Source organism: Aotus nancymaae, unplaced genomic scaffold (genome assembly GCF_030222135.1).
Source record: "Aotus nancymaae isolate 86718 unplaced genomic scaffold, 86718_ANA_hifiasm-v0.15.2.pri h1tg000010l, whole genome shotgun sequence".
Taxonomy (NCBI): domain Eukaryota; kingdom Metazoa; phylum Chordata; class Mammalia; order Primates; family Aotidae; genus Aotus; species Aotus nancymaae.
The window spans coordinates 66,928,601-66,949,199 of record NW_026988421.1 but is presented as its reverse complement, the minus strand read 5'-3'; the positions used below and the strand labels follow the sequence as shown (position 1 = coordinate 66,949,199).

General features: G+C 37.4%; 1 long non-coding RNA gene across 3 annotated transcripts in view; it reads right to left on the bottom strand.

Annotated features, from left to right (window-relative positions):
* Positions 1-20,599, bottom strand: part of LOC105726743 (uncharacterized) — a 100,094-nt gene that overhangs the window by 39,839 nt on the left and 39,656 nt on the right. For all 3 annotated transcript variants that reach the window (XR_010341816.1, XR_002479082.2, XR_010341817.1), the window contains exon 2: positions 8,518-8,634. This is a non-coding gene — a long non-coding RNA (uncharacterized LOC105726743). The remainder of the gene's footprint in view (positions 1-8,517; positions 8,635-20,599) is intronic.

The window sequence follows — 20,599 nt, the reverse complement described above, 5'->3', positions numbered from 1 at the left end:
ACAGATTTAAACCAGCCTGATCCAAGATGAGATTAAGATGATTTGATCCTGACATAAGACAAAAGAAAATCCTCTCTGGAGGAAGAAAGTATTATCTAGAGCCTCAAATCTGTACTATAATTTCTTATCCACAATGTCCAGCATTTAATAAAAAATTACAAGACTTACCAGGAAATAAGACCAAGTGACCAAAAACCAGAGAAAGACTAAATAATAAAAATAGACTTTTAGGTGACTTATATATGGGAGTTCTCAGATCGTTTTTAAAAATGTCATTAATACATTAAAGAAAATTAATTCTAAGTGGAGAATTTCAACAGAGAGCGTGAATCTGTTTTTTAAAAGAATCACATAGAAAATGTTAAACTGAAAAACACAATAACTGACTGGATATTAAGAACTAGATAGATAGGCTTAACAGAAGAGTAGACACAGCTAGAGAAAGAATAAGAAAGTAGAATTCTGCTGTTAAGCCATTATAAAAAATATCAGTAGGAAACATACAAACTGAAAGAAAAGGAGAAAAAAAGAAAACAAAATTAAAGATTTGGAACACAGTGAAGAGAGAAAAATAGAGCAAAAGTAATATTTGAAGAGATTATTGACTATGAATTTTCCAAAAACAAAAAACATCGAGCCACATCTTCAGAAAATGCTAAGACATCCAAGTAGAATAAACACAAGAAAACTACACCCACACTTTTGGCACATCAGAGTAAAACTGTTCAGAGACAAAGAAAACCCTTTAAAAACAGCCAGAAACATACACTGAAGGTGAAGGGATAGAAAAAGATATTCCAAACAAACAGAAAACAGAAGCAAGCAGAAGTAGCTATACTTAGATGAAACAGACTTTAAGTCAAAAGCAGTAAAAAGAGACAAAAGTGTCATTATATAAGGATAAAGGGATCGATTCAATAATAGGGTATAACAATTGTTAATATATATGCACCCAACACTGGAGCACTGACATATATCAAGCAAATATTATTAGATATAAAGGAAGAGACAGTAGCCAGATATCAAGGCTTGTGCCTATAATCTCAGCTACTTGGGAGTCTGAGGCAGGAGGATCACTTAAGGCCAGGTGTTCAAGACCAGCCTGGGCAATATAGCAAGACTTCATCTCTACATGTGATCTTAGCCAAAAGGCAAAGAAGCAAATGGGACCCCATCTCTGGAAACAAAAACTTTTTAAGCCATGCATGGTGGCACATACTTGTAGTCCCAGCTACTTGGAAGACTGAGGCAGAAGAATCACTTAAGCCCAGGAATTCAAGGCTGCAGTGAGCCATGATCATGGCACTGCATTCCCACCTGGTGACAACGTGAGATTCTGTCTCTAAAAATATAAAATAAAGGGAGAGACAGACTCCAATTCAAAATAGTTGAGGACTTCAACATCTCACTCTTAGCATTCGACAAATCATCTAGACAGAAAACCAATAAAGCAATACTGGATTTTAACAGCACTTTAGGCCAAATGGACCTAACAGACATTTACAGAACATTTCATCCAACAGCTGCAGAATGCATATTCTTTTCATCAGCACACGGAACATTCTCCAGGATAGACCACATGTTTGGCCACAAAGCAAATCTCAACAAATGTAAAACAATTGAAATAATATCAAGTATCTTTTCTGACTGCAATGAAATAAAACTAAAAATCAATAACAACAGGAACATTTGAAACTGTACAAATACATGACAATTAAACAACATAGACCTGAAGAAATTAAGAAGAAAGTTTTAAAAACACAATGTGTCAAAACTTACAGGATACAGCAAACGCAGTGTTAAGAAGGAAGTTTATAGCAATAAATGCCAAAATCAAAAAAGTAGAAAAAGTTCAAATAAAAAACCTAACAATGCATCTCAAGAAACTAGAAAAGCAAGCGTAAACCAACCCCAAAACTAGTAGAAGCAAAGAAATAATAAAGATCAGAGCAGAGAAATTAGGGCCAAAAAATACAATATATTAACAAAATGAAAATTTGTTTTTTAAAAACATAAATCAAATGGACAAATCATGAGCTAAACAAACCAAGAAAAAAAATCCAAATAAATAAAATCAAAAATGAAAAAGGTATTACAGCTGATACCACAGAAATACAAAGAATCATTAGAGACTATTACAAACAACTATATGCCAACAAATTAGAAAACCTAGTTGAAGTGGATAGATTCCTGGACGCATACAATCTACCAAGATTGACTCAAGAAGAAATAAAAAGCCTGAGCAGACCAATTACAAGCAACAAGATTGAATCTGTAATAAAAAGTCTCCCATCAAAGAAAAGCCCAGGACCCAATGGCTTAACAGCAGAATTCTACCAAACATTTAAATAACTAATACTGATTCTTTTCAAACTCTTCCAGAAGAAGGAATTCTTCCAAACTCATTCTATGAGGGCAAGATTACCCTGGTACCAAAACCAGACAAAGAAACAACAACCAAAGCTATCGGCCAATATCCCTGATGAACATAGATGCAAAATACTCAATAAAACATTAGCAAGCCAAACCCAGCAGCCCAATAAAAAGATCATTCACCATGATCAAGTGACCATGCAGCCCCTAAATTCATTCCAGGGATGCAAGGATAATTTGAAATAAGTAAATCAATAAATGTGGTACATCACATCAATAGAATGAAGGACAAAAACCACATGATCATCTCAATAGATGCAGAAAAAGCATTTGATAAAACTCAACATTCATTTATAATTAAAGCTCTCGATCAGCTAGGTATAGAAGAATCATATCTCAGCCAATAAAGACCATAAATGACAAACTCACAGACAACATCATACTAAACAGGGAAAAGATCCTGTAAGATCTGGAACAAGACAAGGATGCCCATTTGTACCACTTCTATTCAATATAATACTGGAAGTTCTAAACAGGGTAATTAAGCAAGATAAAAAATAAAATAAAATAAAGGGTATCCAAATTGGAATGAAGGAAGTCAAACTGTCCCTGTTTGCAGACATGATCTTATATATAGAAAAGCTTGGCCAGGCACGGTGGCTCATACCTGTCATCCCAGCACTTTGGGAGGCAGAGGCAGGAGGATTGCAAGAGGCTAGGAGTTTGAGACCAGCCTGGGCAACAAAGAAAGACTCAATTTCTATATTTTAAAAAAAATTGTCTAAATTGGCTGGGTGTGGTGGTGCATGACTGTAGTCCCAGCTACTTGGGAAACTGATGCAGGAGGATCACTTGAGCACAGGAGGTCAAGGCTACAGACAGTTATGAGCACACCACTGCACTCCAGCCTGGGCAACAAAACTAAACTCTGTCTCTGTAACAAAAAAAGAAAAGAAAGAAAGATGCTGTTTTATGATAGTCTCAATAAAAAAGAGAAAAAAGGACAGATAGAAGAGAAAACCCTGAATGTGCCACAAAAAAACTCTTAGAACAGATAAATGAATTCAGCAAAGTTTCAGGATACAAAATAAACATACAAAATTAGTAGTGTTTCTATATACCAATAATGAGCTAGCCAAGAAAGAAATTAAGAAAGCAATCCCATTCACAATAGCTACACAAAAATCAAACACCTAGGAATAAATTTAACCAAGGAAGTAAAAGATCTCTATTGATGAAAAAAATTAAAAAGCACATTAAAAAATGGAAAGACAGTTCATGTTCATGGATTGGGAGAATTAATAGTGTGATAATGACCATACTACCAAAAGTAATCTACAGATAAAATACCAATAGCATTCTCCACAGAAATAGAAAAAAAAAAAAATCCTAAAATTTGTATGGAACTGCAAATGACCCCAAATAGCCAAAACAATCCTGAACAAAAAGAATAAAGCTGGAGGCATCATACTACCAGGCTTCAAAATATACTACAAAGCTATAGCAACCAAAACAGCATTGTACTGGTATAAAAACAGAAAACAAACACATAGTTCAATGGAACAAAATAAGAACAAAATAAGAAATAAATCTATGTGTTTACAGCCAACTGATTTTCAACAAAGGTGCCAAGAACACTCACTGGGGAAGGAACAGTTTCTTCAATAAATGGTGTTAGGAAAACTAGATATCCACATGCAGAAAAATGAAACTAGACACTTATCTCTCACCATATAAAAAGTAAAATAAATTAAAGACTTATATGTAAGACCCAAAATGATGAAAATACTAGAAGAAAACATAAAGAAAATGCTTCCAGACATTGCTCTGGGCAAAGATTTTATTGTAGAAAACATTTTCAAACTGTTATCGGACAAGATAGCCAGAATACACAAGGAACTCAAACAACTGAACAGCAAAATAATAATCATAATTATTATTATTATTTTATTTTAAAATGGGCAAATGAGCTGAATACACATCTCTCAAAAGAAAACGTACAAATGGATATATTTTTTAAATGCTCAGCATCACTAATCACCAGGGAGATGCAAATCAAAATCACAGTGAACTATCATCTCACCCCAGTTAGAATGGCTATTATCAAGAAGATTAAAAAAAAACAAGGCTGGGAGCGGTTGCTCACGTCTATAATCCCAGCACTTTGGGAGGCTGAGGTGGGCAGATGAGCTCGAGACCATCCTGGACAACATGGTGACACCCCATCTCTAATAAAAATACAAAAATTAGCTGGGTGTAGTGGCACGCCTATAGTCCCAGCTACTCAGGAGGCTGAGGAGGAGAATGGTGTGAATCCGGGAGGTGTAGGTTGCAGTGAGCCAAGATCACTCCACTACACTCCAGCCTGGCAGCAGAGCAAGACTCCATCTCAAAAAAAAAAAAAAATGCTGGTGAAAATGTGGAGAAAATAAACTATTATATGCTGTTAGTGGGAATGTAAATTAGGACAGCCATTATGGAAAACAGTATGTAGGTTCCTCAAAAAATTACAAAGAGATCTACCATATAATCCAGGAATCCTACTACTGGGTATATCCAAAGAAAAGGGAATCAGTATGTCAAAGAGATTATCTGCACTCCCATGTTCATTGCAGCACTACTCACAATGGCCAAGATATGGAATCTATTTGTGTCTACCAACAGATGAATGGATAAAGAAAATATGTTACATCTACATAATGAAATACTATTGAGCCATAAAAAGAACAAAAGCCTGTCATTCAGGGCAATATGGATGTGCCTGGAGGACATTATGTTAAGTGAAATAAGCCAGACACAGAAAGACAAATACTGAATGTTTTCGCTCATATGTAAAATCTAAAAAGGTTGATTTCACAGTGGTAGAGAGTAGAATAGTAGAATAGTGATTCCTAAAGGTAGGGAAGGGGACCTAGGTCAGGGGAGGTGGGGGGTAGTGGGAATAGCCAAAGGTTGGTTAACATATATCAAAGTAGAGCTAGACAGGAGGAATAAGTTGAGTTCTAAAGCACTACAGGGTGACCATAATTAACAACAATTTGTTGTCTATTTTCAAATAGCTAGAAAAGTGAATTTTGAATGTTCCTAACATAAAGAAATGATACATGTTTAAAGTGATGGAATGCTAATTGTCATGATTTGATCATCACACATTGTATACATGTATCAAAAATATCATACTGGGCCAGGTGCAAGGGCTCACGCCTGTAACCCCAAAACTTTGGGAGGCTGAGGCAGGTGTGGTGGTGGGCGCCTGTAATCCCAGCTACCAGGGAGGTAGAGACAGGAGAATTGCTTGAACCCAGCGGGCAGAGGTTGCAGTGAGCTGAGATGGCACCACTGTACTCCATCCTGGGCTACAGAGCAAGATTTCATCTGGAAAAAAAAAACCACACTGTACCCCATAAATATGTACAATTAATTATGTGTCAACTAAAAATAATAAAACAATAAATATTTTAAAAGACCAAAAAAAGGAAGATTGCCTTCAAAGTAGAAGCAATAACTTACTTCTCTACAATGAAGGACAGAACACTGAAAGATATCTTCAAAGTCCTGAATTAAAATAATTGCCAACTCATCATTATATATTTTGCAAAAATATCTTTCAAAAATAAATGGAAAATAAAGACATTTCTAGCCAAACAAAAATTGAGGCATTTATAATTAGCACACAGAAAGAAAGAAAGAGAAAGAGAAAGAAAGAATGAACGAACGAAAGAAGGAAGGAAAGAAAAAAGAAAGAAAGAAGGAAGGAAAAGAAAAGAAATGAAGAAAGAAAGGAAAAGAAAAGGAAGAAAGATAGATCTACAGGCAGAAGGAAAATGACCAGATTAAGATCATGGATATTCAGAAAACAATAAAGAGCTAAAGGAATGATAAAGGTGTCTGTAAAACCAAAATGAGTATGTTGTCTATATAGAAAATTCCAAAGAATCTACCCCAAAAAAACTCTTAGAACTAATAACAAGTGACTTTAGCAAGGTCACAAGATGCAGGGCAAATATACAAAAAATCAACTATATTTCTATATACTAGCAATGAACATTGGAATTACAATTTTTATTAGGGTGATGCAAAAGTAATTGATGTTCTTGCCATTACTTTCAATGGCAAAACCACAATCGCTTTTGCACCAACATAATAAAAGCAATACTGCAGTCAGGCATGGTGGCTCATGTCTTTAATCCCAGCACTTAGGGAGGCCAAGGAGAGGATCACTTGAATCCAGGAGTTGGAGACTAGTGAGCTACGATCACATACGATCACACCACTGCACTCCAGCCCAGGTGACAGAGTGAGACTCTATCTCAAAATAGAAAAAAGAAAAAAAAAGCAATACCATTTACAATAGCACCCCCAAAATGAAGGATTTAGTTATAAATCTAACAAAATATGTGCAGGATCTGTATGTTGAAAACTACGAAATACTGACAAAAGAAATCAAAGGAGAAATTCAAATAAATGGAAAGATATGCCATGTTTATGGATTAAAAGAATCAAATTATTAAGATGACAATTCCCCCAAAATTGATCTATAGATTCATTGCAATCTTAATCAAAATCTCAATATACTTTTTATTGTCACTATGAACAAATTGACTCTAAAATGTACAGAATTTTAGAATCTATAAATTTCTGTAATATATAGAAATATAGATTATAATTTGGCTATTCTAGATGTAGAATAGCCAAAACAATTTCAAAAAGTAGAAATAATGTTAAAGAATTCAAACCACCCAATTTCAAGACTGACTTGAAAGCTACAGTAATCAAGATAGTGTGAACCTGGAAACCATCATTCTCAGCAAACTGACACAAGAACACAAAATCAAACACCACATGTTCTCACTCATAGGCGGGTGTTGAACAAGGAGAACACATGGACACAGGGAGGGGAGCACTATACACTGGGGTCTGTTGTGGGGGAGTGGGGGGGACAGCGGGGGGGTGGGGAGTTGGGGAGGGATAGCATGGGGAGAAATGCCAGATATGGGTGAAGGGGAGGAAGGCAGCAAATCACACTGCCACGTATGCACCTATGCAACAACCTTGCATGTTTTTCACATGTACCCCAAAACCTAAAATGCAATTAAAAAAAAAAAAAAAAGATAGTGTGGAGCTGGTTGCTGTGCCTTGCACCTGTAATCCCAGCTACTTTAGAAGGCTGAGGCAGGAGGACCACTTGATCTTGAGAGTTCAAGGCTGCAATGAGTAAGCTGATTGTGCCACTACACTCCAGCCTGGGCAACAGAGCTATGCCCTGTCTCTAAAAATAGTGTGGTGTTGGCAAAAAGATAGACATGTAGATCAATGACACAGAACAGAGTCTAGAAATAGACCCAGGCAAATAGAGTCAACTGATATTTGAACAAACATGCAAAGGCAATTCAATGGAGAAAAAATGGTCATTTCAACAAATGGTTCTAAAGTAATGAACCTCAACCCATACCTCACACCTTATACAAAAATTAACTCAACACTCCTAGATATATACCCAAGATAATTAAAAACATATGTGTACTCAAAAACATGTGTATGAATATTCATAGAAGTATCATTCATAATAGTCAAAAAGCGAAAACAACCCAAATGTCCATTAAATGATGAATGAATAAGTAAAATGGGTATATTCATACAATGAAATATTATTCAGCCATAAAAAGTCATGAAGTACTGATGCATGCTACATAATAGATGAACCTTGAAAATATTACGCTAAGTGAAACAATCTACAGAGACAAAAAAAAAAAATAGTTGCTTAGGGCTGAGGGGAGGAGGAACTAGGAATCCCAGCAAATGAGCATGGGAATAAAATGCCCTAGAATTAGATAGTGGTGATGGTTGCACAACTTTATGAATATACTAAAGACCAATAAATTATGTAATTTAAAAGGGTGAATATTATGGTATGTGAATTATATCTCAATAAAACAAATATATATACATATATAATTAATTCAGATGGATCATAGGCTGGATGCAGTGGCTCATGCCTGTAATCCCAACAATTTAGGAAGCTGAGGTAGGAGAATCACTTGAGGCCAGGAGTTTGAGACCAGACTGGGCAACAAAGCCAGACCCTGTCTCTAAAAAAATAAATAATTAGCCAGGTGTGGTGGTGTGTGCCTGTAGTCCAGTTACCTTGAGGCTGAGGTGGGAGGATCCTTTGAGCCCAGGAGCTTGAGACTGAAATGAGCGATGACCACACTTCTGCATTCCAGCCTGGTTGCCTGGGTGATAGAGCGAGACCTTGTACTTCTAGAAGAAATACAGGAGAAAATAATCATGACCCTAGGTATGATCCAAAAAAGCATTATCCATAAAAGAAAAAAATGACAATTTTAACTTTACTACAATTTAAAACTTTTGCTTTGCAAATGATACTTTTAAGAGAATGCAAAAGCAAACCATAGATTGCAAGAAAATATTTGCAAAGCATACTTCTGACAAAGACTTGTATATAAAATATATATAAAGAATGCTCAAAATTCAAAAATAAGAAAATAAGCAATCCAATTTTTTAAATGCCAAAAGTTCTGAACACACACTTCACCAAAGAAGATATATGCATGGCTAACAAGCACATGAAAAAATGCTCAACACAATTAGTCATTAGGGACATGCAAAGTAAAACCACCATGAGATACTTAAAAAAAAAAAAAAACTGACAATATCAAGTACTACCAAAGTGTGGAGCAATTGTAAACCTCAAATATTGCTGGTGGAAATGCAAAATGGTACAGCCACTTTCGAAAACAATTTGGCAGTTTCTTAAAAATTAAACAAACGGCCAAGGCAGGTGGATCACCTGAGGTCAGGAGTTCATGACCAGCCTGGCCAATATGGTGAAACCCCATCTCTACTAAAAATACAAAAAGTAGCTGGGCGTCATGGCAGATACCTGTAATCCCAGCTACTCAGGAAGCTGAGGCAAGGGAATCGCTCGAACCCAGGAGGCAGAGGTTGCAGTGAGCCGAAATTACACCATTGCACTCCAGCCTGGGCAACAAGAGCAAGACTCCATCTTAAAAAAAATAATAATAATAATTAAACATACACATACAATACAAACTCAAAATCCCACTTCTAGGTATTTGCCCAAGAGAAATGAAAACCTATGTTTATAAAAATAAATGTTTATAAGAGCTTTATTTATAAATGCCAAAAACTGGGAGTAACCCAGAGATCTTTCAGCAGGCAAATGGATAAACATTATATAGTGCAACCATACAATTAAACACCGCTCAGCAACAAAAGAAACAAACTTTCATTCTCATTTGGGTAGACTGTTGCAGTAAGAATAATAAAAAAAAAAGAAACTATTGATTCATACAACATGTATGATGAATCTTAAATGCATTTTGCTATGTGAAAGGATTCAGAGCCAGAAGGCTACACAGGAAAACAGATACATCCAGGGGTTACAGTTGGAGAGAGGTTGACTGCAAGGGGAAAACACAGAACAAGGGAATTTTGGAGTAATAGATTGTTCTAAATCAAGACTGGTGGTGGAGATACAATTCTGTGCATTTCACAAAACCTGTAGAAGAGTACACAACAAAGAATAAAGTTTACTGTATGTAAATTTTTAAAAATAGACCAGGATGTGGGGAAAACTCAAAATGAAATACAAACTATAACAAAAAAAAAAAAAAAATGGCTGGGCGCAGTGGCTTACACCTGTAATCCCAGCACTTTGGGAGGCTGAGGTGGGCAGATCACAGGTCAGGAGTTCTATACCAGCCTGGCCAATATGGTGAAACCCCATTCTACTAAAAACACAATATGGTGAAATCCCATTCTACTAAAAACACAAAAATTAGCCAGGCATGGTGGCAGGTGCCTACAGACCCAGCTACCTGGGAGGCTGAGGCAGGAGTATCACTTGAACTTGGGAGGCAGACGTTGCAGTGAGCCAAGATTGTGCCACTACGCTCCTGCCTGGGCAACAAAGTGAGACTCCATCTCAAAAAAAAAAAAAAAATTAGATATTGGTTGGTTGGTTAGGTAGTTGGTTTTCAGACATGGTCTCACTCTGTTGCCCAAGTTAGAGTGCAGTGACATGATCATGGCTCGCTTCAGCCTCAAACACCTGGGCTCAAGCAATCCTCCTGCCTCAGCCTGCAGAGTAGTTGAGATTACAGGTATGCATCACCATGCTCAGCTAATTTTTTTATTTTTAATTTATTTTTTTGTAGAGATGGGGGTCTCACTATGTTGCCCAGGCTGGTCTCCAACTCCTGGCCTCAAGTGATCCTACCACCTCAGCCTCCCAAAGTGCTGGTATTATAAGCATAAGTGACAGTGCCTGGCCAGAAATTAAACATTGTTTCCATAGAAAAATTATCTCATGTGTGGCTTAAAATATATGCATAACTAATATACATGAAAACAATAGCATAAAAAATTGGCAGTAGTAAATAAAGCTAAAGTATTACAAGGTGCTTGCATAGAATGAGAAGTGGTAAAAGTACTATTTCCTATTGGGCTTTAATAAATCAAAGATGTATATTGACTGCTACAGGGCAACTACTAAAATAACAGTAAGAGAATGCATATTAAGAAAATAGGAGAACAATAAGAAAAATACTTGTTATGAGTTATACAAATTTCTGTATCCTCCTTAAATTCCTGCCTAAAAATGGGCTTTTCTTTTCAGCCACATGGCCAGGCTTCAAATTTTCCCAACTTTTACGCTCTCTTCTCTTTTAAATATGCTTTAGTTTTAGGTCATTTATTTGCTCATGCATATGAGCATAGGTTGTTGGAAGCAGCCAGGTCAAATCTTGAATGCTTTACTGCTTAGAAATTTTTTCTGCCACCTACACTAAATCATCACTCTCAAGTTCAAAGTTCCAAAGATCCCTAGGGCAGGGGCACAATGCCTCCAAGTTCTTTGCTAACCCATAACAAAAGTGACCTTTGTTCTACTTCCCAATAAGTTCTTCATTTCCATATGAGACCTCCTCAGCTTGGACTTCATTGTCTACAGCACTAACAGTATTCTTCTCATAACCATTCAACAAGTCTCTAGGAAGTTTCAAATTTTCCCTAATGTTCCTGTCTTCTGAGACTTCCAAACTGTTCCTGCCTCTGCCTGTTAACCAGTTCCAAAACTGTTTCCACATTTTCAGGTATCTTTATAGTAATATCCCACTTCTGGTACCAATTTACTATATTAGTCCATTCTTGCATTGCTACAAGAAAATATCTGAGACTGGCTGATTTATAAAGAGGTTTAACTGGTTCATGGTTCTGCAGGCTGTACAGGAAGCATAATTCTGGCATCTACTCAGCTTCTAGAGAGGCCTCAGAAAACATAATCAAAGCAGAAAGTGAAGGGGAAACAGGCTCCTCTTACATGACCAGAGCAGGAAGAAGAAAGAGACAGGGGATTGTTCTCTATGCAGTATCTAGATGCTTAGAAAAAAATAAAAATAAAAACAAAGAAAGAAAGAGACAGGGGAGATACTACACACTTTGAAACAACCAGATCTCATGAACTCTATCACAAAAACGGCACTAGGGGGATGGTGCTAAACCATTCATGACAACCTGCTCCCATCATCCAATTGCCTCCCACCAGGCCCCACCTCCTGCACTGGGGGTTACAATTTGACATGGGATTTGGGATTCAAACCATGTCAGTACCCTTTAACTAATTTCCCCAAGTGGTAATATCTTAGAAAACTATACCATGAATGAGTGTGGAATTTTATCAAAAGCTTTTTCTGCATCAAATTCCTGTCATCAAGAATTATAAGATTATTATTTTCTTCTTTATCTTGTTAATATGGTAGATTACACTGATTAATTGATTTTCAAATATTAAAACAACTTTGCATCCCTGAGGAAAAACCTACGTGATTGTGGTATATAATTATTTTTCTATATTGCTGTTTTTCTAAATCTCTTCTAGAGATGGGGTCTTGCTATGTTGACCAGGCTAGTCTTAAGCTCCTGGACTCAATTGATCCTCCCATCTTAGCCTCCCAAAGTGCTATGATTACAGGCATGAGCCACCATGCCCAGCCTATATATTGCTATATTCTATTTGCTAATTTTTATTTTATTTTATTTATTTATTTATTTATTTATTTATTTATTTATTTATTTATTTATTTTGAAACAGAGTCTCGCTCTGTTGCCCAGGTTGGAGTGCAGTGGTGCAATTTCAGCTCACTGCAACCTCTGCCTCCTGGGTTCAAGCAATTCTCCTGTCTCAGCCTCCCAAGTAGCTGGGATTACAGGCACGCACCACCACATCAACTAATTTTTATATTTTTAGTAGAGACAGGGTTTCACCGTGTTGGCCAGGCTGGTCTCAAACTCCTAACCTCAGGTGTCTGCTTACCTCACCCAGAAGTGCTGGGATTACAGGCATGAGCCACCACACCCTGCCACTATTTGCTAATTTTTTAAAGTTTTTGCATCAATATTCATGAGGGATATTGGTCTACAGTTTTCTTTCTTTGTACAGTCTTAGTAACTTTGTACTAGTTTTAGTAACAGGATAATACTAACCTCATAAAATAAATTGAAAAGTTTTCCCTTCTCTATTTTTCTAGAAAAGATTGTATAGAACTAATTTTACTGAAAGTTTTGTAGAATTCTCCAGTGAAACCATCTGAACCTGGAGATTTCTTATTTGGGATTTCTAAAATGTATAAATTTGACCGATTAATAGTTATAAGACTTCAAATTAACTCCTTCATATTGGGTGAGTTGTGGTTATTGTTTTCCTTGAAATTGCTTCATTTCATCTAAGTTACACCTACTCTCTTGTGATTAATGTATGCATGATACATCATTTTCTCGCCTTGTACTGTAAACCTGACTATGTCATTATATTTGAAAGAAAGTTTTTGTTTTCTGTTTTTTGTTTTTTTTTTTTTGAGACGGAGATTCGCTCTTGTTACCCAGGCTGGAGTGCAATGGCGAGATCTCGGCTCACCGCAACCTCCGCCTCCTGGGTTCAGGCAATTCTCCTGCCTCAGCCTCCTGAGTAGCTGGGATTACAGGCACGCGCCACCATGCCCAGCTAGATTTTTTGTATTTTTAGTAGAGATGGGGTTTCACCATGTTGACCAGGATGGTCTCGATCTCTTGACCTCGTGATCCACCCGCCTCGGCCTCCCAAAGTGCTGGGATTACAGGCGTGAGCCACCGCGCCCGGCCCAGAAAGTTTTTGTATACAGCACATAGTTGCCTAATATTTTCAAACCTATTTAGCCAATCTCTGTCTTTTAATTATATCTAGACCATTTACATATAATTATTGTTATCTTTAGGACTTAAGTCTGCCACTTTATTTTTTGTTTGTTTTTTCTGCTTTTCATCTCTTTTCTCTTTTTTGTCTTCCTGAAGTTGCTTGACTTTTTAAAAAGAAATTCCTTTTTAATTCATCCATAGGGTGTTTGAGAGTCTCTCTTTGTATAGCTTTTCTAGTGGCTGCTCTAGGTATTACATTATATATACATAACTTGCCACAGTCTACTTATGTTGTCATTGTATCAGTTCAAGTGAAGTACAGAGACATACTTCCCTTTATGTTCCTTTACTCCCCCCTACTTAGAACAAAATTGTTTCTTATGTTCCCTTTATATACATCAGAACCACTAAGGTGGTGTTATACTTTTTACTTTAATCATCAAACATTATTTTGAAAATTTGGCCCAGCACAGTGGCTCATGCCTGTAATCCTAGCACTTTGGGAGGGATTGCTTGAGTCTAGGAGTTTGAGACCAGTGCCAGAAACATGGCAAAACCCTGTCTCTACAAAAAATAAAAAAATTAGTTAGGCATGGCAGTCCTAGCTACTCAGGAAGGTGAGGTGGGAGCATTGAGCACAGGAGGTCGAGGCTGCAGTGAGCCATGATTGTATCACTGCACTCCAACCTGGGCAACAGAGCAAGACCCTGTCTTGACAAAGAAAGAATAAAGAGAGTAAGAGAGAGAGAGAGGGAAGGAAGGAAGGAAAAAAGGAAGAAAAGAATAAAGGGAAGGGAAGGGCAAGGCAGGGCAGGGCAGGGCAGGGCATGGAGATTTTAAAAAGAGAAGGAAAGACTCTTATATTTTTACATATTTTTGCTTACTGTGTTCTCTCTTCCTTCCCAATGTTCCAATTTTCTTTTGTTTATTATTTCCTTTCTGTTTAAAGAACTTCCTTTAGTGAGTTTTTTAGGATAGTTCCACTAGTAACAAATTCTCTTACTTTTTTTTTTGAGACAGGATTTTCCTGTGTAACTCAGGCTGGAGTGCAGTGGCACAATCACAACTCACTGCAGCCTCCATCTCCTAGGCTCAATCGATCCTCCTGCCTCAGCCTCCTGAGTAGCTGGGACTACAGGCATGCATCACCATACCCAGCTAACTTTTCTATCTTTTTTGTAGAGACAGGGTCTCACTATGTTGCCCAGGCTGGTATCAAACTCTTGGGCTCAAGTGATCCCTGCCTCGGCTGCCCAAAGTGCTGGGATTACAGGTGAGAACCACCATGCCTGGCCTCTTACTTTTCCATGATGAGCAATTGTCTTGACTTTTTCCTTCATTCCAGGACATTTTTGTTGAGAACAGGATTCTGAGTTGGCAGTTTTTTTACTTGTAGCACTTGGAAATATTATGCTACTCCCTTTTGGCAAATGTGGTTTTTGTTTTTTCTTTCTAGGCTTTATGGGGTATAATTGACAAATACAAATTATATAATTTAAGGCATACAACATGATGTTTTGATATATATCAAATAATATTTCACAATGTATACATTGTGAAATTATTATCACAATCTTGCTAAGTAACGTATCTATCACCTCACATAGTTACCTTTCTATGTGTGTAGTAGGAATACTTAAAAATCTACTCTCCCAACAAATTTCAAATATAAAAGCTTTATTTATTTATTTGTTGAGACAGAGTCTCACTCTGTTGCCTAGGTTGGAGTGCAGTGGCGCAATCTTGGCTCACTGTAATCTCCACTTCTTGGGTTCAAGCTATTCTCCTGCCCCACTCTCCCAAATAGCTGGGATTACAGGTGCCTGCCACCATGCCCAGCTAATTTTTGTATTTTTAGTAGAGATGAGGTTTCACCATGTTGGCCAGGCTAGTCTCAAACTCCTGACCTCAAGTGATCCACTCACCTCGGCCTCTCGAAGTGCTGGGATTACAGGTATGAGCCACTGCACCTGGCCACAAGACATTATTATTAACTGTAGTAACCATGATATACATTAGGTCTCCAGAACTTATTTGCTACGATCTGAACCTCTGTCCTCTCCAAAACTCACGTTGAAATTTAATTTCTGTTATAACCATATTAAGAAGTGAGACATTGGGCCGAATGTGGTGGCTCACGCCTGTAATCCCAGCACTTTGGGAGGCCAAGGTGGATGAATCACTTGAGCTCATGAGTTTGAGACCAGCTTGGCCAACATTGCAAAACCCCGTCTCTACAAAAAAATAAAAATAAAAAAAAAATAGCCAGGAGTGGTGATATGCACCTGTAATCCCAGCTTCCAGGGAGGCTGAGGTGGGAGGATGGTTTGAGCCCTGGAGTTTGAGGCTGCAGTGAGATATGACTGTGCTGATGTACTCCAGCCTGGATGAAAGAATAAGGCCTTGTCTCAAAAAAATAAAAATAAAATGTTTTAAAATTTCCCTCTTAGAACTAATTTTGCTTCATCTCATAAGTTTTTCCATTTTCATTTGTCTCTAGATATTTAAAATTTCCCTTTGATATCTTCTTTGATCCATTGGTTGTTGAAGAATGTGTGGTTTAATTTCCACATCTTTGTGAATTTTTCAGTTTTCTTCCTGTTATTAATTATTACTTTCATATCACTGTTGTCATAAAAAATGCTTTATATGATTCCTATCTTCTTAAATTTGTTAAGATTTGTTTTGTGAGACCAGGTATGGTGGCACATGCCTGTAATCCTAGCACTTCAGGAGGCTGAGGCAGGAGGATTGTTTGAGCTCACATGTTCAAAACCAGTCTGAGTAACATAGAAAGACCTTGTCTCTACAAAAAAATAAAAATTATGTTAGCCAGGCACAGTGGCATGTGCCTGTAATCTTAGCCACTCAAAAGGCTAAGGTGGGAAGATTACTTAAGCCCAGAAGGTTGAGGCTGCAGTGAACTATGGCTGTGCCACTGCACTCCAGTCTAGGTGACAGAGTGAGACTGTCTCAAAAAAAAAAAAAAAAAGGAAAAGAAAATAAAAGGCTTGTTTGTGGCCTAACATATCATCTATCCTGGAGAATGCTCCATATGCACTTGAGAAGAATGTGTATGCTGCTACTGTTGAGTAGAAGGTGCTGTATATGTCTTTGAGGTTGATTTGGTCTTAATTGTAGTTCAAGTCCAATGTTCCCTTATTAATTTTCTGTCTGGATGATCTATCCATTGTTGAAAGTGGGATATTGAAATCCATTGTTAGTATTGTGTTGCTGTCTATTTCCCCCTTTAGATCTGTTAATATTTGCTTTATATATTTAGGTACTCCACTGTTGGCTGCATATATATTTATAATTATTGTATCTTAATCATAAATTGACCCATTTATCCTTATATAATGACCTTCTTTGCCTCTTGATACAGGTTTTGATATAAAGTCTATTTATTTCTACCCTACTCTCTTTCGGTTTCTTTTTACATGGAATATCTTTCTCATCCCTTCACTTTCAATCTGTGTGTGTCCTTAAAGGTGAAGTGAAGGTCTTGTAGGCTGCCTAGAGTTGAGTTACCTTTCTTTATTCATTCAGTTCCTCTATGTCTTTTGATTGGAGAATTTAATTCATTTACATTTAAAGTAATTATTGATCGATAGGAACTGACTATTGCTGTGTTATTAATTTTCTGACTATTTTGTAGATTCTTTATTCTTTTCTTGCTCTTTTGTTGTCTTCTATGGTGATTTGGTGATTTTCTGTAGTGTCATGCTTTGATTCCTTTCTCCCTGTTGTTTGTGTATCTACTATAGGTTTTTGCTTTTTGGCTGCTATAAGACATACATAAAATCTTATAGTTATTATGGTTTATGTTAATATGATAACAACACCACTTCAATTACATATAGAAACTCCACGCTTTACTTCCAACCCCCATATTTTAAGTTCCTGATGTCACAATTTACATCTTTTGATATTCTGTATTCATTAACAAAATATTAAAGCTATAGTTTGTTTTTGCTTTTGTTTTGAGACAGAGTCTCACTCTATCACTCAGGCTGAAATTCAGCGGCATGATCAAAGCTCACTGCAGCCTTGACCTCCTGGGCTCAAGCGATCCTCCCACCTCAACCTCCTGAGAAGCTAGGACAACAGGTGCACAGCATCATGTCTGACTAATTTTAAAAATTTTTGTAAAGACAGGATCTCACTATGTTTCCCAGGCTGCTCTCAAATTCTTGGCCTCAAGCAATCCTCCTGCCCTGGCCTCCCAAACTGCTGGGATTACAAGTGTGAGCTATCATGCCCAGATATAGTTATTTTTAATATTTTTGTCTTTTAACCTTTATACTAGAGTTGTAAGTAATTTATACACCATCATTACAATATTAGAGTAATCTGAATGTGACTATATATTTAATTATACCAGTAAGTTTTATACTTTCATGTTTTCATGTTATTAATACGCATCTTTTCTTTTTAGCTTGAAGAACTCCCTTTAGCATTTCTTGTAAGGCAGGTCTGGTAGTAATAAATGTCCCTCAGCTTTTGCATGAAAAGGTCTTTATCACTCCTTCATTTCTGAAGTACAGCTTTACCAGGTAAAGTATTCTTGGTTGGTAATTTTTAATATAGTATTCCACTCTCTCCTGGCCTGCCAGGTTTCTCTTGAGAAATCTGCTGATAGATGTTCTCAGATAACTACATTGATGTACATATCTCTCTCCAGATTTGCAAAGTTTTCAGCCTCATTTTATTACCTAAGCTTTCTATATCTTTCTCTCTCTCTTCACCTTATAAGACTCCCATAATGTGAATGTTAGTTCCTTTGATGGTGTCACATAATTTGATGGTGTCCCATAATTTCCCTGGGATTTCTTCATTCTTTCTCATTCTATTTTCTTTTTTCTCCTCCAACTGGATATTTTCAAATGACCTGTCTTCAAGTTCACAGATTTATTTATGCTGCTTGATCAAGTCTGCTGTTGATGCTCTCTATTGCACTTTTTATTTATTGTATTCTTCAGCCTCAGAATTTCTGTTTGGTTCATTTTGTGACTTCTACTTATCAAACTTCTGATTTGGTTATATATTAGTTTTCTGATTTCATTGAGTTGTCTGTGTTCTCTTGCATCTCACTGAGCTTTCTTAAAACAATTATTTTAAATTATTTGTCTAGCAATTCACAGATCTCCATTTCTTTATGGTTGGTTACTGGAATATTATTGTGTTTCTTTGGCAGTGTTATGTTTTCTTGATTTTTCATGTTCCCTGAAGTCTTGCATTGTTGTGGCATCTCCACATTTGAAGAAGTGGTCACCTCCTCCACTCTTTACCAGCTGGCGTTAGAAGAGAAATGCCTTCACTCAACAGCCTGGGTAGGTATTCTGAGGCTCTCTCAGGCCTTTTCTATATAGATGTGTTTCCTCTACATCTCATTTCCTCTTAGGGGTGGCAAGATTCTTAAGATTGTATGCTTTCTCTATATTTTGCAAAGTTAGCCAAAACTCTGAAGGTTTCTCCTTTGTTTTCCTTAGGTCAGTGCCCTGAAATGCTTAAGTTCATGTCCTTTCTCCCAATCACACAGATTTCATCTGGCTGTTTACATGAGATATTTGCACCTGCTGTCTGCAGGGGCATGCCCAGGAATCCAGGTTGAGGGAGGATTTGCAGGGCATTTGGGGTACCCACAAGCCCAGTAGGGACCACAGACAAGGCATCCCAAGTGGGTTCATGGGGAGGCTTCTTGATGAGGTCCACAGTGTTCAGCAGAATCCCGACTCTCTTTCCTACTCCTAGCCTCTGCCACCCACTTAGCTTTGCTGATCACCTCAGTATTCTGGGTTGTGCAAGAGAAAAGTGAGCAGCATCCCACATGGCTGTAAGAACCAAATGCTCAGTCACTATACTCTCACTTTCCCCTACTGACAAAATCACAGGTCTATAGGGGTTCCTCTTGGGACTGAGCTGTGCTGCCTTGGGGGAAGGGTGACATGAGTCTAATATTGTTCTTCTTACCCTCCTGAATGAGTCTATTCTTGGATTTGTTGCTCAGTGGTGCACTGGAACCTGTCCATTGGATTTCTGGACTCCCACAAAGGTATTCTTATTGTGGATAGGTGTTGAAATTGACATTTCTGCAGGAGATGAATGCAAAAACCTCTATTCTGCCATCTTGCTGACATCATTCTACCTCCATGGTTTCTGATGCAAAACCAACTGTATTAGTCTGTTCACATGCTGCTAATAAAGATATACCAGAGACTGCGTAATTTATAAAGGAAAGAGGATTAATGGGTTCACAGTTCCACATGGCTGGGGAAGCCTCACAATAATGGCAGAGGGTGAAGGAAGAGTAAAGTTACGTCTTACATGGTGGCAGGCAAGAGAGCACGTGCAGGGGAATTCCCATTTATAAAACCATCAGCTCTCATGAGACTTATTCACTATCATGAGAACAGTATGGGGGAAACTGCCCCCATGATTCAATTATCTCCACCTGGTCACACCCTTGACACATGGAGATTATTATAATTCAAGGTGTGATTTGAGTTGGGACATACAGCCAAACCATATCACCAACTACTATTCAAATTATTTTCTCATATAGTTAAGGTGATGCTTTGTTTTGTTTTTTTATCTTTCTGCTTTCAAGATTTTTTACATTATCTTTAGTTTTCAGTAGTTTATGTATCTTAGCATGGATTTCTTTGGGTTTACCCTATTTGGAGATCACCCAGCTTCTTGAATTGTAGGTTTATGTCTTTTGACAAATAATGGTGAAAAGAGGCAGAGGCAGGAGACAGAGGTGGCAGTAAGCCAAGATCACACCACTGCGCTCTGGCCTGGATGACAGAGTAAGACCCTCATCTCAAAAAAAAAAAAAAAGCAGCAACTGTTCATCTCATCTCTTTAAGTTTTATAATGATATTGCAGCAATTCAGTCATACCTTCAGGCTCCACTTCCAATTCTAGTTCTCTTGCTATTTCTACCACATCTGCAGTTACTTCCTCCATTAATGTCTTGACACCCTCAAAGTCATCCATGAGATTAGAA